Here is a 14,928-nt window from a genome sequence, read left to right on the forward strand (position 1 = left end):
ATTTTTCTTTCCCTTCCCTTTCTTTTCCTTTCCTTTCCTTTTTTTATTCTTTTTTCTTTTTTTTCTGTCCTTTTATATTAGATGTGGATGAAGCGCATGAAGCGTACACCCCTACCACACCTCATGAAAAAAGCGCCTACACCTCTAGCACGCCTCATGAAAGAAGCGCAAGAGGCGTAGGTGTATGCCTCTTGCACCTAAGGCATACGCCTCAGAGGTGTCAACACCTCAGGGCATTTTGGGAATGCCTCGCCTGGAGGTAGGCCTCCCACGCCTTTTAAAACACTGATTAGGATGGTAGAAGAAAAACATTGTAAAGCTTCTAAACCTAGACTAATATTAAACCACTAAAGTTGGTGGTTCACATTTAAAAATACACAAACCTAATGCCTCTTGGAAAAACATTTCCAATCATTTCAATATGTAAAATAAGAAGTTTTGGGCCAAGCTAATGCCTCACTGAATCAGGTAGAGGTGATATGGTTCAGGGCATAAGTGACCACCCTAGTGGTTCAAGTTTTCAACCATCGCCTCAGTTCAGGGTGAAGTAAAACTTTGATGGAAGCTCCTTGGTTAGTCCAGGTCAGTTTGGGGTGTTTTCATAAATGAGGAACGAAAAGTCTTGGCCCTTTACTGGGGCCTGATTGGGATAGGAGGCTCCTTAAGGGCAGAATTCATGGCCTTGCTCCAAGGCCTGAGATTGGCAAAACAATGGGGAATGCAACACTTAGAAGTGGAAGGAGACTCCGAGCTGGTAATAGGGTGGATGCAATCTGGAAACTTGGGAGTATGGTCACTTAGACAGCCTCTAAGAGAGATTATTAGCTTAGCAAGGGAGATTGGGGTGCATTTTAAATGGGTAAGAAGGTCAGCAAATGGAATGGCTGACACTTTAGCTAAGCAAGGATTTACTACAGAGGCTTTGTTTTGGGCTTGTTTGTGAGGTTCTTGTTCTGATGTTCCACCCATCTTGTGGGTGGTATAATTGTAATTGTAATTTTATTTAAAATTATCACTGAAAGCTACCATTCCCTATTAAAAAAAGGATTTACAATTAGATTACATTAGATTGCAGCGTTAATTTATGAACTAGAAGGGAAAAATAACAAAGTATGTTGTAGTTCACATATTAAACACAGGATAAAGTTTAAAAGCATTAGACTATAAAGGTAAAAGGACTTCTTGCATAGTGCACATACTTTGCCAAATTATTAGTGGGCTTTGTTTTTGTTTTTTTTTTTTTTTTTTTGTTTTTTTCTGACAAGGCCTTGTACATCCCCTCATGTACAACCCTCCCTTGATTAATGATATCAGTTATCTTTTCAAAAAAACAAAAAAAAGGAAAAGGTATACAATTATAGCTACAAGCAATTGGACTTCAAAAAAAATCCCAAGAGTCAATTATATGGTAAAAAATCATGAAAAGAGGAATTTTCAAATAGATAACCATGAGCCAATGCTGCCAATCATAACGATTACTTTCCTTAAGACTGCTTTCTGTGTAGAGGACTTGTCAAATACTAGCACATTTCCTTCAATCTAAACCTGTGAAAGGAAAGGAAAAGCACCTCCATAGAATTTTCTCTCTTATTAAGCCTTCCAAGTTCCAACCAGAAAAAAGCCTCAAGAACATAACGTGGAAAACACCATCCAAGTCCAAAAGTCTCCAAGAGCAAGAAGTTTGTCCAAGAAAAGGCGCTGAATTTGCAATGCAGAAAACAGATGAATCCCAATTTCCTTGAAACATACAGAACAAAAAGGCTGATCTTCTCTGAGGCATTTACCTGAGGAGGATGTCCAAACCACAAAGGAAATCTTTGACAGTGATGGAGGAATCCAAATCTGCTTATGGGAAATTAACCACCTGCCATAGGGGCCCGCATATTTCAAAAAAATAAATGGACATTAAAGCCCCTGTAGGATTCCACAACCAAGTCTTGGCCATTCTGGAGGAAATACAAAAAAGCAAGAAGTCTGAATATTAAAAGGCTGACTGTCTAAGGTAATTCGAAGTTGATATTGGGATGGCTACAAAGCAGGGAGGCTTAGATGAGGAGTTATAGTAATGAGATAAAAAATTTAGGTGGTTGACTAAGGATATGGAAATGAAATTTTAATGGATCAAGACTGCCAATAATTTGGCTGATACTCTTGCTAAACATGGGGTAGGAAGACAGCAATTATTTTGGGCACAGTTGTAAGAAAAATGGGAGAGATAAGAACTTTTATTGACTACAAACCAATTGTAACTGAATATATTTTCTTTCATTAATAAATTTTAAGGTTAACAATAAAAAAATTCCACAACCAAGTCCTTGCATCCACAAGATTTCATACAGAGGGACCAGGAAGTAACTAATGTAATGAGGTAGGAGATTCTATTTTCCCAAATGATAAGGTTACATGAGAACCTTGGATTCCAGGTAAAACTTTGACACTTTTCTTCATACCAATTGTGGATAAGGGTAACTTTTTCAACAATAGAGACAAAGAAATAACATCACTGGAGGTTTGTCATCCAACCATCATACCAGAAAAAGCTCTGTGAATACAATCTTACATAATTTTATACTCCATACCCATTTTAAGGATTAATTTATTCATTAGGTAAAAAATATTTACATCCATTTGCAGCTAAAAAAATGTCCAGAGAGAATGTCCATGTCATATCAAAACATAATCTTCTCATTAACTTAATAGAGTAGGGTAGCAAAAAAATGAAGTTTTCTGTTCTTTTTTTTTTTATTTTTTATTTTGGAAAAGGTAAAGTAATATTTATTGAGAAAGAGATACACACAGGAGGCTGAGATCAGTCCCTGAAATGACTGACTGATCAAAAACAGAAAATACATGAACCATCAAGAAACAGAAAATAAAACATCTGATACATTACAATTTCTAAACTCAGCAGTCATAGACAGCCACGAAACCAGCTTGCCCACTAACTTCTGAGATAGATCCTCCGGACTAAGAAACTTGTTATTAAAAACCCTTCTGTTCCTCTCGGTCCAGATGCACCAGATAACCACAATTAGAATCAGCTTCCAGAGACCCTTCCTTTTCTTGCTCAAACCCTTAATCTGCCAACAGTTTAACAACTCTTTAACCGACTTCGGCTTCACCCAGATAACCTTCACAATGTTGAGGAGATGATTCCATAAATGAGCAGAAAACGGGCAGTAGATGCACAAATGATCAGTGGATTCAACATTGCAACCACATAAACTACAAGACAAGTCTGAAACCTAGATGCCCCTTCTCACTAGGTTTTCCTTAGAAAGGCATTTATTTAGAGCCATAGTCCAAACTAGGAAGCATGCTTTTGTCGGGCCGGTTGGATTCCATATTTGCCGAGCTGGGAAATCAGGCCCACCCCTCCTTCCTATCAAAGCAGCCAGGGATTTAACAGAAAACAGACCATCAGAATTCCACCTCCAAAACCACTTGTCCTCCAAATTATAATCCAGAGCTTGATTTTGGAGACATGACAAGAGATTCACAGCTTCTTCCATCTCCCAATCAAAAAGATTCCTGCGAAAAGAGGGAGTCCAAAGAACTGAACCACTCGAAATGGTATAATACTCAGCAACTGAGACCTCCTGATCTGAAGCACACTGAAATAGGAGCGGGAAGGACTCAGCAAGAGGAACATCAGAACACCAAGGGTCCTTCCAGAATTTGGTCCTATTACCATTACCCATCCTAATCGAGACTCCCCTGGCCAAATCTGAATAGATCTTCATTATCCCTTTCCATAGGGAGTTACCCCAGATAGGAGGAGGATCCCTAGTTCTCCAGTTTCCCCAACTCACACCATATTTACTAGCAATGAGAGATCTCCACCATGCATCAGGCTCTACAGCAAATCTCCATATCCATTTACCAAGCAGAGCAGAGTTAAAATTTTTCAGCTTCCTTATACCTAACCCCCCATCTGATTTGGGGAGGCAAACTTGCCCCCAACTCACCAAGTGCACTTTCTTCTCCTCCTCCCAGCCTCTCCAAAAGAAGTTCCTTTGAAGCTTTTCGATTTTATTTACAACCTTCTTAGGATTATAGAAAAGAGACAAGAAGTAGGTAAGCAAATTGGAGAGAGTACTCTTAATCAGAGTCACCCTCCCCCCAAAAGAAAGATATTTTGCCTTCCAAGAAGCCAGCTTCCTTTCCAATCTCTCAATAACTGGGTCCCAAATGACAGAGGAACCACCACTCACCCCTAACGGGAGGCCCAAATAATTAATTGGGAGGGATCCAATCTAACAAGCCAAAATATCATAACATTAAGCTAAATTAGAATCTTGGCCAACTGGGATGATTTGGCTCTCGTTCCAATTTACTTTTAGCTTTGTAATCACTTCAAAACAAGATAGAATTCCAAGGACAAGTTCCACCTGAGAGGGAGAGGCATCCACAAAACATAGAGTATCATCTGCAAATTGAAGAATATTCACCTTCTCACCCCCCGACACAATAGCAAAACCATCCCACTCTCTCGAGCTTGCAACCTTCTTACAAAACAGAGTCAGGATCTCCATTACACATATAAAAAGAAGAGGAGATAAGGGGTCTCCCTGCCTAAGGCCCCTGGAACTGTCAAAGAAACCTACAGCCTGCCCATTTGCCAGGACTGAGAACTTTGGAGAAGTGATACAGACTTTAATCCAATTTCTCCATTTCTGCCCAAAATTCATCTAATGTAGCACAAGGTCCACACATCTCCAGTTAACATGGTCATAGGCCTTCTCAATGTCAAGTTTACAAATCAAACCTGGGGAACCTTCTTTTTACCTTGAACGAATGAGCTCATTAGCAATAAGCACCGAATCCAGCATCTGCCTACCTAGAATGAAAGCACTTCGGTTGTTTGAGATGACACTACCAAGTACTCCTTTTAATCTTTCAACAAGCACTTTAGCTGGGATTTTATAAAAACTATCCAGAAGGATAATCGGCCTGAAATCCCTTATATTGACTGCACCTTCAATCTTTGGAATAAGGGTGATGAAAGTATAGTTCAGGCTTCTCTACAAAGAACCCCTCTCAAAAAAAGTCCTGGAAAACATTCATGATGTCCTATCTCACCACATCCCAGCATTTAATGTAAAAGAGATTTGTAAGGCCATCGGGGCCAGAAGACTTCTCATCGGCCAACAACTTGATTGCTCCTTTAATTTCCTCCTCAAAGAAGGGACCCTCAATAAGGGAAGATTGCTCCTCACTCAACTGGTTAAAAGGAAGGGATCTAGGGAAAGGTATGAAAGATCAAGATTCCTTGTACAGTTTCTTATAAAAATTTGATGCCACAAACTTCAAGTCAGTCTTTGTGATACCTACCCTGCCCTCCCCCTCTAGTCTGGTAATTACAGAAGCTCTAGCTCTAGCATTTGCCATTTTGTGAAAAAAATGTGTATTCCTATCCCCCTCTTTCAGCCAAGCAACTTTAGCTCTTTGCCTCCATTTAATTTCTTCCACCACTGCCAGTTTATAAAACTTCAACTTGGCCTCCTGTCTTTTTAATTTGAGATCCTCAACTATGGGACCAAGTTCTTCAGCTGTATCCTTCTCCTTTATTAAACTCATGAGAGCCTTCTTCTCTGTGTCTGAATTCAAATTCTTTTCCAACTTCCAAATCTTTAATCTTGCTTTGATGGCCCCCAATTTCTTTGCCAAAATGAAAGAACTAGTACCCTCTACCTGCAGCTCCTCCCAAACTGACTTCAACAAAGGAACAAGATTAGCATCCTCAAACCAAGCATTCTCTAGTTTAAAGGGAACTTTGGCTCTCGTTCTAGCACCACAAACCAGCTGGATTGGACTGTGATCTGACACTAGCCTAGGAAGAGCAATCTGCTTAATCTCTGGGAAGACATCTTCCCAATTAGATGTAACCAGAAATCTGTCCAGCCTCACTAGGGTAGGAAGATCTTGATTGTTGGTCCAAGTAAACCTGTTACCATGGAGAGGAAGGTTTTGAAGCTCAAATCTGTTGATAAATTCAGCAAACTGCACCATATCCCTTGATCTTCTCCCACCCGAACTTCTCTCATCCACCGACAATGTGACATTAAAATCCCTGCCTAAAATTGTTATGGGCCCGGGAATAGGATCTCGTCACGGGTCAGTCCACGGGGAAAACCTCTCGTTTTCCCTTGTTCCTCCCTGCTCTTGATGAACCTATCTTGGCACCCTAATGGTGATTTGTCCAAGAGATCACCTAAGTTTCCTTGCTCTCTTTCTTGACTGAAATTTTCAATATGTTTATTGAATTATATCAGCTCCTTAAATAGGAGATTACAAGAGGTAGAATCCTACTTTTAGGAAGACTCCTTGCTAATCTACTACTCTATCCTATTAAACTGATAAGATAAGACTGAACTGATAAGATAAGATAAGAACTGTAATTAGATAAGATAAGACTCCCTTATTCTATCCTACTGAACTGATAAGATAAGATAACTGAATAGATAAGACTCCTACTAATCCCTGCTACTGAAAGCAGATAAGGTAAGAATACTGAATAGATAAGATAGGATGAGAACACTAAATTGTTGCTGCGGAGAACACTAAATTACTGCTGCCGCTGCCGGCGCCCACATCAATAATCCACGGACAAGAAAGATTACCCCTAGCCACAGCCAGTTCCTCCCAAAACTCCTCCCTCTGACTTCAGTCATTAGGGCCATACACATTAGTTACTTGACAAACATTATCATCAGCAAGCTTCAAAACAAGAGAAATTGAAAAATTCCCAATCTGAAATGAAATCAGACTACAAACAGTCAGGTCCCACATGCTCAGTAACCCCCCTGCACTTCCAATAGCAGACTTTGACCTCCACCTAACCTCCCCCTCCCCCTAGATACTCCTAATCACTGCTGCCTCCACACTTTCCAATTTAGTTTCTTGTATCAGAACCACCTTTGAACCTGAAGTTTTCAGAGAATCACAAACAGCCAACCTTCTTCTCCCCGACCCCCAAACCCCTAACGTTCCAAGAAAGAACCTTGAACTCCATAACAAAACCACCACCCCCCCCCTCAAACTCCCCTCACTGATACCCCCTCTTTCATTAAGGCTCCAGGTCAACCGAAACAGTTCTCTACTTTGTTTAGACTTATTACCCCCTTTCTTTACTGCAGCTTTCCCCTAGCTGAGCGCATTCTTTGCTCAACCCCTTCCAAGTACTTGATTGTCTCCTCTTCCAAACCTTCTAGTGAGATCCCCAGCCCCAATAACTTAGAAGAGACCCAAGAGGAATCGGAACCACTTACCGATTGCTCCCCAACCAGCTTCGGCTGAGCCAATAATTCGTTACTACTTTCCTGCAGCTGCCCATCCGATGAAACTCCCCTAGCTGAATTCTAGAGATTATTCCCTTCCCCCTGTAACCCCACGTCCTCTTGTCCACCTCCATCAGCCATAGCTTGAGACTCCACAGCCACCATCACAATTGGGCCACCTCCAACAGATCCTCTTCCTCACTCTGCACCACTAACTGATTTGGCTTTTGCTGAACCTCACCTTCCAACGCACCCATTTGGGAGGGCAAAGACTTCACAACCACTGAGCCAAGGTCCACAGCTCCCTCCCCACCTTTCTTCTCTCTACAGGAAACAAGCGCCCAACATTCCTGAGAATTTCGAATGGCCCCTACCTCCACACCCTGATGACATCCCCCAGCTGAAGAACTAAAAATAGGACTCAAAAGGGCCCCTCTATCCAATGGGGGATTAAGTTCTTTTGGAACATTAGGTCCAAGCCCAACTTCCGTATTAGAGCAAATTAAACTCGACTGGGTTGGGTGCTGTACACCTGGCCCAAGAATATCATTTGGGCTATCATGGGCCAACTGAGGCCCAAGAAGGGGGGGCTGGATCACCCCATGTTGATTCGCCGACATGCGGCCCACATTAGATTCCATCTAGATCTCAGCGAGACACTCCCTGATTAAACATTTAATGGTTTCGACTCCCAAAACCTGCCCACTATCCCCCCAAATTCAAATTTCGAACCTCCTTTACACCTGATTCCTGGGACTGCCCATCTGGACCCTTCGATGACACCCTAATCAGACGGTTCACAGGAGACCCCATCTCTGCATCGTCTTCTCCAACACCGGCCGCCGGAGATGAGATCCGCAATCCAGACTTTTTGCTTCGCACTACTTCAGAAGAAAAGGGAAGGACACTCTCGCCAGAGTCTTCCAGAACCAACGTTTTGGAATAGCTCGAAGCCCCCTTTTTTTCTATCTGAACATCACACGACCTCTCTTCACCACCTTTCCATCTTCGAACCGATGGCAACATCTCTTGCCAGATCTCAACTGTAAAAGCCACTTCCCCACCACCACTTCCACCTTGTGCGGAATATCCTTCCCCCTACAAATTCTCATCCTAACCCACTCGCAGGTCGAAATCTCCATCGGGGAATCATCTGTTTCTATGAAGTCCCCACATGCATCCCCAATAGCCCTAATGACACTAGGGCACCAGAGGAGAAGAGGAAGACCAAAAACCCTAATCCAGCTCGACTCCAAGTCCTCCCCAACTGCAAAAGGATCAGGGTAATAGCAACCGGCGCTCACCCCCAACCAGTCCAGCAACAGGGGGTTCCTTCCCATCTTCCAAGGGCCTTGTCTTAACACCCATTCCGCACCTGCACGCAACTGACAAATGAAGAGGAAGAGCCCATCCGCCATTTTCTTCACTTTCACCCCCCCCCCACTTCCCTCCAGAGATTGTTTGCCCACATCTCTACCTCCCTAGTCTCCTCCCCCCAACAGAACCTCCCCACCAGACAATTCCTCAAGAAATCCCTTCTCGCATTCACCCCCTGAGGATCCATAACTACCACCCTCTTTCCATCAACCCACTTCACCTCCAAAAACCCAAACACCTGCTAAGCCCCCGCAGCTGCCACTTCACTGTAAGAAAGGTTGAGCCTTGCCCTCCCTTCCTTCCCCATTCTGCGATACCAGTTGAGAGCTTCCCACCCTACTTTCAAACCCAAATAACATAACAGCCCAGAAAAATCACTGCCTCGTAACCCCTTGTTTAGCGAGGGAATCAGCTAACCCATTTGCACTCCTTCTGACCCACTTAAATTCAGCCTCTTTGTCCTTTGAAATCATTTCCACTTCCCTTATCACCTGTTTAAAAGTCCAAGGAGTATGCCTACTGCAATTTGCCCATGATATGACTACTTTTGAACCCCTTTCCACCTCATCATTCTAAAACCCAGCTGTTTTGCTAACCGGAGACCTTGCAACAGTACAAACAGTTCAGCCTTCAAAGAGTTTCCCAAATCAATTGCCCTGAAAACAGAGCCAAGATCCTCGTCTCAGAATTTCTAATTATCCCTCCTATTCCTGCCATACCCAGGTTTCCAAGGGAGATTTGTCATGGACCCACTAATAGGCCCATGGGCCAAAGTAATTTAAGAAATTTAGGGGAGTCATTAGGGTGGATAAGGTTTGGTTGTTGAGATTTTTGTGGATAAATATTTATTGGGTCTGTTAAAAGTCATAGGTTGAGTCTAGGATTTTGGGTCATGTTGGGAAGTTATGTGGAGAGTGGTCAAATTGAGGTTGGGATAAGTGGTCAAGTTGTTGCTTAATTTTAGGAGCCAAGTTTTTAGGAGTCGATTATTATCAAAGGTCTATTTAAGTTGTAATTTTCCTCTTAATGAGTATATTATGAGAATTGTCTTTTGTTAATTGAGAGTTATCTCCTTGGAGGTGTTCGTCTCCCTCGAAGTAGATGAAGTTACGTTACGTCCCTATTTGGGTCTGTAACAAGATCCCATCAAAATTCAACTTGACTTTGTTCTAAAAATGAAGTTTTCTTTATGAAAGAAATTCTATGGCCAAATAATAGACTAAATAAACTGAGAAACATATTAGCATTCCAAGGACCATTTTACATTCACTTGTTTCAACCTATCTTCTTTATGCTTTCTCAGGCCAATTATTGCCTTAAACCAATAGCCAAAGCCCATTCCTATTTATCCCTTGTTGAATTAGTGCGTACAATCTAACATGACCCTGGCACGGTTTTCCTACTCCTGAACAATCAGAAATAACTGCAAGCCAGCATGTTAATCACACTACAATATATAGATCATCCTAGGGGGAGAAGTAAACATTGAAGGTTGATGACTAAAATGGATGAACCTACATCAGCCTACACCTTAAAGTGGCAAATAGGTTTTCCTGCTCCTGTACATAAAGTTGTCATTCATGTGTAATTAATCCACAATATATGCATGTCCCTTCACTAAAAGCACAAAAAATTAATCAATGGTTATGAATTATGATAAGAAACTGGAATATTGAAAAGAGATGACATATAAATCTATAAGCTAATGGTAGTTTTATAGTTGCAACACTAAAATTATAGTTATAGGCCTGTAATTTAACTTTTGGTCCTTTGAAACAATGGAATGAGAAGACTTTATGGGGTCATAATAATGAACATGTGACCAGCTTCCCAAACAAGTTACAAGCATATCAGCAAGGAAACAAGAAGCCTACAAACAAAAATAGTTTCAATGGTTGGACCTCACAAGAAGGGATGAGCACATTGAAGCCAATTTGGCAATACTTTTGCTCTTATTCTGCCAAGCTTTACAAAAATGAGAGGAAAAACAAAATTAAAAATGCTATTGCATTTTATATGCATTACCCAATTCCTAAAGTTTTCACAACTAGTATTCAAGCACCTAGTCCTATTCAGCAACAAGGACTGACTACCTAAACAATATGACACATGTTGAACTCTTTCCTTCTGAGAAAAAGTAAGAGAATTGATTATATTAGATCTATGTGGCAAAAAGTCAGTAAATAAGAGGATGTACACAAATTAATAATATTACATAGGTAAGAAGATATGCACCTCTTAATAATATTACGTGTACTACAGAATCTTGTAGTCATTTATGACCATCCTTACAAGATCAATACAGTTAATAGACTTTCCTTCTTTAATGGAACCAAAAACTACGAGACTTCACTCATCATCATAGGTCCTGACTGATATCCAGAAAAATATTAGATGAATCTTGAAATAAGCTAACAACAAAATCCTGCTTGGCACTTGCCCTATTAATTAGGCCTACCAATTTAAGTAGATCTCCTACATCCTAGCATGACAATTGTTGTCATGTTAAGAAAACCCCTCCATAGCATTCAATCCTATGCACAGGTTGTGACTGTTTAAAGAGTCATGCCACAACCTTTTCTTGCTTCATTTGCTATTGCAACTGGAGTATTTGATATCCAATCAATACAATCTTTTCAATAGTCATTGTCCCTTGGAATAAGCGAATTGGTGTCACTACAGAATGAAATGCCAAATCCCATAAAATAGAGTCCTTAGTCTAGTTCTAGCTAACTTTCCCAAATTAGTTTTGCAAAGATGAAAATAAACTCAACCTTGTGACTTTAAATTAAACAAAACAGGTATCCTTGATTCAGTCCTAGTTAATAATTTTTTTTCCTAATAAACTTTGCAACATGTAAAAATAGCTCAGCTCAATATCACAACAAAGGCTTTTAATTCCAATGGAACAGAATGCCATAATAATCAAAGCAGTATTGTTTAAGACTTTAAGTTGCTTATGATATTTCAGAGTCAACAAGATAATTCTATTCTATTCTAAAATTTATTAGATATGATTTTTACATTATTTTAAAATATAAGCTTTCAAACCGACAGCTTTCATGCTGCAAATTTAAAGAAAAAAAAAAAGGAAAACACACATAATCAATCTAACCAATACCCTCACCAGATTTGCCTGTACCTGTAACACAAACAACGCCCATGTATATGGCGCAAATCAAAACTCCATCTTTGTTAATCCTTTTTTTTCTTTTCTTCTCTTGATTTATGCTTGGGGTTTTGGTAGTAGCACCCATTTCAAACAATTGAAATAAGAAACGACCAAGGCAAGTCTCTGAAGCTCCGCTTGTTTTTCTCATTGCCGCTGCCAATACTTCTACCTTCCGCCTTCCCTCCCAATTCTAAGAGAAGAGCTTGGGCACATTTGTTGCACGGAGAAACAAAACTCAGTGGCCCAAAACAAGAACAACATGATAACAATAAGGATATCATACCAGAGAAGATATTGCAAACGCCCTGAAGAGCTGTTCCGACAAGGTGGGCAATGGAGATTTTACAGACCAAAAAAAAAATGCTGCAGAAGTAGCAGCGAACGAAAAGAAATGGTCGGTGTGGATTGCCATGGCCCGCCCATCACCATCGTTATGGGGGGTTGATCTTTCTGAGGTCCAACCTCCAAACCCCAACATAGGAAAATAAGATTTTGATTTTGTTAAGAAGATATGGTCCCGGCGGGGCTCGAACCCGCGACCTTCGGCTCATAAGACCAACGCTCTAACCAACTGAGCTACGGGACCGGATATAAAAGAGATTTCCGTTTATATAATTTATCAAATCTTAACAAATGTAACACATACACCCGTAGCGTGTGCGTTGTAGGCATCACTCTCAACTGTAATTCTGATAAAATAGAAAAATGATGAATCAGTAAAACCTCCCCTAAAGTTTTTGGAACTTTTCTTGAAGTTTGATAATTGCAATCACCTCTCTTAAACTTTCTCATATAGTTGCATGTAGTTCCCTTATGTAATTACTTTTAAACAAAATATTTACTCTCCATATGAACCGCTGGCCCAAACCCTTATCATTCAAAGGTAAAGATGCAACAGTATCAGAAAGTTCAGAAAATTAAGGTGATTGATTGCACTCATCAAACTTAAGGGGAGGTTTCAACAATTTACCCTAAAATACATCAGTATGGATCTATCATCCATATTTGCCAATACCGGATTTTGGGTATCAGTGCATTTTGATAATTTGATCCTAACCATTTATCATTTCAATATTTTGAACCTTGTATTTATATAGTCGTATTATTCATGACCATGAATGCAGATATGAACCATATGGATATTTTGATCCTTGTTAACATGAACACATCTTGACAAGGGATGCCCATTAAGTAATAATACACTAATACTTGAGTCTTGAATCATGCCGCCAGGAGATTAGCGAAACCAAATTGTGTGTGAAGTGACCAGAGCAATCTTGTTTGGTTTCTGACTGGGACTTCGTATTGGATGATCTTCACTTCAAACGCCAATAAGTTGGGTAGCAGAGTGGGAGCAGATGGACAATGCATTTGATCAGTTTAATTTTTCGGATAGATCCTTTGATTATACAAAGAATAACAGGAATTTTACCGTCAGCAATGGGGATTGTGATTCGTGACTCAACAGGGGAAGGTTCAATGTACTGATACACCTCTTCCTTCCTATTGGGGCTCTGTTAGAAAGCTTGAAATTTGCAGTAGAGGTTGGTCTTGATTCAGTCATGTTTGAAGGAGATGATAAGTGTGTTATTACAGCTTGTTGGGAATACATTCCTTCATCTACCAATATGGCAGCGGGTTACGTTGTTAGGTATTATTTTTTGAGCCTCAAATTTTACTCCAAATGAAGGGCAACTACCTTAAAATTTTATTAGCCATTGTAGAAAAGGAAAACATATATTAAAAAGGGAAGGATGTAACCCGCCTTGCCCCATTCCTAAATCAAAGATCTCTCAATTTAATCATCTTAAAACCACATCAAAACATTGAACAAAATATCAAAACATTTACATCACATTGCTAGATGTAGGTTAATTGCGTCGAGAGTGCATACCTGGTCCTTTTGCCTATTTTTTTTGGTGAGTTTGGATCTACTGACCACGACACATTATTGGCTATGTTACAATTGCACATTGGGAATTTTTCTTGTACTTTATATTATCGATATTTCCAGTGTGCAGCTAAGTGAATATAACTAGCAATGTGTTGTGGTCAGCAGATCCAAACTCTTTATTGGCAGTTTATATCTAAAGTGATTTTTCGCCACATCTAAAAACCAATGAATTTCTTAATCGGGCTTTGGAAAAAAATAAATTATGAATGTAATATGACAAGATTTCCATTAGCTAGTTGGTAAAGTCTCTTGACGATTGTAACAGAGACTTGGGGCTGAATCCCACCTACACCAAGGTTGGGGGTTTTGGATTTGGGGGATAGGCTACCCTTGTTGTGTAGCCCCAAGGAACCAAAAAAATCATGGGTGTGATATGATGGATCTTGATGGGTTAGGGCCTTAACTATTTATGCATCCAAGTGCAATTGGTTAAGAATATTTAGAAAAAAAAAACATTAATCCATGATCCATGGTGAACCACCCACAAGCTTGTATAGTACAAAATAACAAATTTATATATTAAACGTTTTGATCTAGAAAAAGCTTATGATAGAGTTCCTAGAAAGATAATATAGTGAGTTTGGAAAAGAAAGGGATTCAGAGTAGGTATATAGATCTAGTTAAAGATATGTATGAAGAGGCAACAATCAATGATAGAATACTGGTAGAAGAGACTTCAAATTTTACAGTTAGGATGGGTCTTTACCAAGGTTCAACACTTAGCCCTTATCTATTTGCATTAATCATAGATGAACTGACTAAACATTCTGAAGAAGAAGTTCCATGGTGCATATTGTTTGTAGATAACATTGTTTTAATTGATGAAACTCATGAAGGAATAAATACAAAGTTAAGCTTATGGATAAATGCCCTTGAAACAAACGGTTTTAAAATAAGTATAACTAAAACAAAGTATATGACATGTAAATTTAGTAATGCTAGAAATGTAAATCAAGATACACTGCAGATTGGAGACCAAGAGATAATTCGATGTGACCATTTCTAGTACCTTGGTTTAATAATTCATAACAAATGAGAGATTGAAGAGGATGTCATCTAGAGAATTAGAGCAGGTTGAGAAAAACGACGGGGTGCATTTGAACTTTTGTGCGATAGGAAAATACCACTTAGATTAAAAGAAATTT

General features: G+C 39.9%; 1 long non-coding RNA gene and 1 other non-coding gene across 2 annotated transcripts; both read right to left on the bottom strand.

Moving 5' to 3' along the window:
• Nucleotides 1–1,568: 1,568 nt before the first annotated feature.
• Nucleotides 1,569–12,390, bottom strand: LOC148873824 (uncharacterized). Its single transcript, XR_016105883.1, has 3 exons — nt 11,800–12,390; nt 1,785–1,946; nt 1,569–1,698 (listed from the first exon to the last, which is right to left on the bottom strand). It is a non-coding gene; the product is annotated as an uncharacterized LOC148873824 (long non-coding RNA).
• TRNAI-UAU (transfer RNA isoleucine (anticodon UAU)) lies at nt 12,342–12,415 on the bottom strand. Its single transcript has one exon. It is a non-coding gene; the product is annotated as a tRNA-Ile (tRNA).
• Nucleotides 12,416–14,928: the final 2,513 nt, after the last annotated feature.

This window comes from Nelumbo lutea, chromosome 1, assembly GCF_056320005.1.
Source record: "Nelumbo lutea isolate HS-2025 chromosome 1, American lotus-T2T, whole genome shotgun sequence".
In the NCBI taxonomy this organism is placed as follows: Eukaryota; Viridiplantae; Streptophyta; class Magnoliopsida; order Proteales; family Nelumbonaceae; genus Nelumbo; species Nelumbo lutea.